The sequence below is a fragment of the Balaenoptera borealis genome, assembly GCF_965194805.1.
Source record: "Balaenoptera borealis genome assembly, chromosome: 13".
NCBI lineage: Eukaryota > Metazoa > Chordata > Mammalia > Artiodactyla > Balaenopteridae > Balaenoptera > Balaenoptera borealis.
This window is the reverse complement of record NC_138870.1, coordinates 90,545,580-90,548,491: the sequence shown is the minus strand read 5'-3', so window position 1 is coordinate 90,548,491 and position 2,912 is coordinate 90,545,580. Positions and strand designations below refer to the sequence as shown.

Below are 2,912 nucleotides of genomic sequence, written 5' to 3'. Positions count from 1 at the left end.
CTGGAAAAAAGAGAGAAAAGAAAGAAAAAAAAGTATTCACCAGCATCACACACACCCCCTCCCCCAACCCAAATCCACATCCTTTAAAAAAAAGAAAAGTCTTTAAAAACCAAAGTATTTTTCCTCAAGCTCTCTCTGTGTGTTTGTAACAGGAAAGATGAAAGAGGTATGGAAAGAAAAAGAGGGAGATAAAAGACTTCATTCACACAGGCCAAACCTACTAAGCCAATTAAAAGTATGAAAAGTCAAGGCCTAAATGGGCTCAGGACAAGAAGCAGGTCTCTTCTGTTCTTAATAATTTTTTTCCTTTTGTGGATTTATTTTAGTGAAGTCGAAGCTGCCAAAATTTCACCTGTCCCAGTGGACCAGGCACATAATTAAATGGCTGATTTGATACGTATGGATTTCATTTAATGGAATAAATCTGTCATTTGATTTTTGCCTCTCCAATCTCTAGTGATACATAAGTACTTACTGATTTCAAATCATTTGGCCTTCCCCAACTTTCTCCCTCCCTTTTCTTTCCTCTCTCTCTCCTTCTTTTTAAAAAACACCATTGCTTTTGTTTGTGGCAGTTTAATTATGGGATTGACAGCCATTTTAATCTCTTCAAAGCTCCCCAACTGCCTCTTTTCAGCTAATCCAATTATATCTACTCCACAAGTTACAGCCTCATCTAAAGATGATTAATTATTGATTAAGCCAATCAAAAAGCATTAAGGAAGATTTATTTAATCTTTTCATAGGCTCTTATTTATTGTATAGAGATTATGTCAAATGTACATGTTGAATTGCTAACTCTAGTCCTCCTCCCACCCCAAAAAGTCAGCAGGGTACTTTAAAAGGAGCCTTGAAGAGGCACATGAGCTGCTTAAAACTTACTTCTCACAGCAACAGGCATCACCCCTTAAAAACATGTCTACAACAAGAACCAACATGGCAGCAGTTGTAATGCTGGTGGGAGTTGGAGTGAAGGAAAATGATAAAACCTCCTCTCCCTCTGCTTCCTTGCTGTTGTCCCTTAGGCCAGCACAAAGAAGGGCTCCCCTCGGAAGGGCTGGCCACATAGCAGTGTGACGGTGTTATAGCTGCAGAGAAACTTACTGGGGAAGGGGAAGAACAGCTCAGTGGTCACTGGATAAGTCAACAGGAACCTAATCAAGCAGCTCTGTCTAGTACCAGAAGACTATTGCTGAGAGTCTGAAAACTCCATTTGAGTAATGTGGATGGTTGACTGGTTGAGGCTGCTAAATACTATAAAGTAGGAAATGTGTTTCCTGATCCAAGAAATGGGGTCAGAATCATAGAACTTAAAGTTGAAGGGGCCTTAGAGATCATTTAGTCCAACCCCCTTGTTTAATAAAGGAGACTGGAGTGACTTACCCAAGGTCACATATCTAATGGCAAAGTTGGACCTGGGACATAGGTCTCTGAATCCCAGTCCAGTGCTCTTTGCAGCACACACATCTGGATTAACTGCTATAACTGCACTGAAGGAACACACTCTGAGTTCAGCTGTTCAAGGACTATGTGCCAGGAACTGTGTCATATACTGGGAAGAAAGGGAAGACTAGGCACAGCTGATGCCCTTGAGGAGTGAGTGAAACATATACGTGAAAAATAACTTAGAACATAAAATGGGGTAAATGCTGTAACAGAATCATGAACAAAAGAAATCACAGCTCCTGAGATGAAGCATCAACCAAATTGCCTGGGGAAGGTGGGAACGGCACCTCCAATGAGGTGTCCTATGCCACGCGAAGATAGTACAGATCTTTTCAGGCTAAGGAGTCTGTGTGGAGGGCTCTGTATGGTCCCAACTACTTGTGATTTTTCTTTGTAGACCTTTTTGGATTGTGTCAATTTCTTTCTCGGCTCCCATGAAGCTGGGACAGGGCCCAGTGTTTGGGGAGTGGTGAGGTTCAGTGAAGGAGCAGGAGGAGACAAGTCTGCAAGGGTAGTTTGGGGTCTAGTAGTCAAGTGTCTTGAATACCAAAGCAAGGAGCTCGGGTCTTAGCCTGTAAGGAATGCCCTATCATCAGGTTTGTTTTATAGGGAAGTATCTCTGGCAGCAGTGCAAAAGACACACTGGAATAGGGGAAACTGCGGCGGGGAGACGAGCCATGAGGATGTCACTGTAACAGTAACGGCGTGAGTGGAGACAGAGAGCTGGATCATGGCTGTGGTTGTAGGAAGGAAAGGCCTTCCTTCCAGGGCAGAGCTGCGGTCCGCTGGAAGGGCGGAGGTGGGGGGGTGAGGAGCAGAGTGTGGCTGCAGCCTCGCTCCGATGGCCACGTGGGCGGCGACCCGCTCGCTGCGGCAAGAGCACAGCAGGTGCAGCAGCTCGGGGGCGGGGGGCAGACGCTGACATCTTTCAGGACAGCGACCAGCTCTGCATGACAACCAGGGAGAAATGCTTAGAGGAACCAGAAAACGATCTGCTTCCACTGAAACTTCTCTTCAGCACGAATACATACTATACATATCTATACTTCAGTAACTGTTTCCTAGTTCTGATGGTGCTGAAGGACTTTGTGATACTGGACACTGTTTACTAATAATCGATACCAAAGGAGAAGGGGATCACCTTCTGGGGTGAAACATTAAGGGATCAGAAAGTTCAAAGGTCTGAAGGGGCTGGTGGACTGAGGGTACAGTAAGGTGGGGGTGGGGTTGAAGGGTATGGGTAGGTAGAAGTCGGATCAGCAGATGAGACTATAGGAATTCTACCAAGATAGTGAATTGCTGGGTGGATATGCCATCACTCCTAACACTCCAGCATTTCTTTGGTAACAGAATGATACTGGAGCTAGCTACCAGCTTGCACAAAGTAGCTAGCACTTTCTCATCCAAACCCAGGAGGAATATTTTCAAATCAAGTCCACCGATTTCACCCCACTCCCTAATCCAAT

At 44.8% G+C, this 2,912-nt stretch overlaps 1 protein-coding gene across 10 annotated transcripts in view; it reads right to left on the bottom strand.

Moving 5' to 3' along the window:
- RIC8B (RIC8 guanine nucleotide exchange factor B) overlaps nucleotides 1-2,912 on the bottom strand; it is a 140,802-nt gene that overhangs the window by 25,389 nt on the left and 112,501 nt on the right. The gene's annotated exons all lie outside the window — the stretch shown is intronic.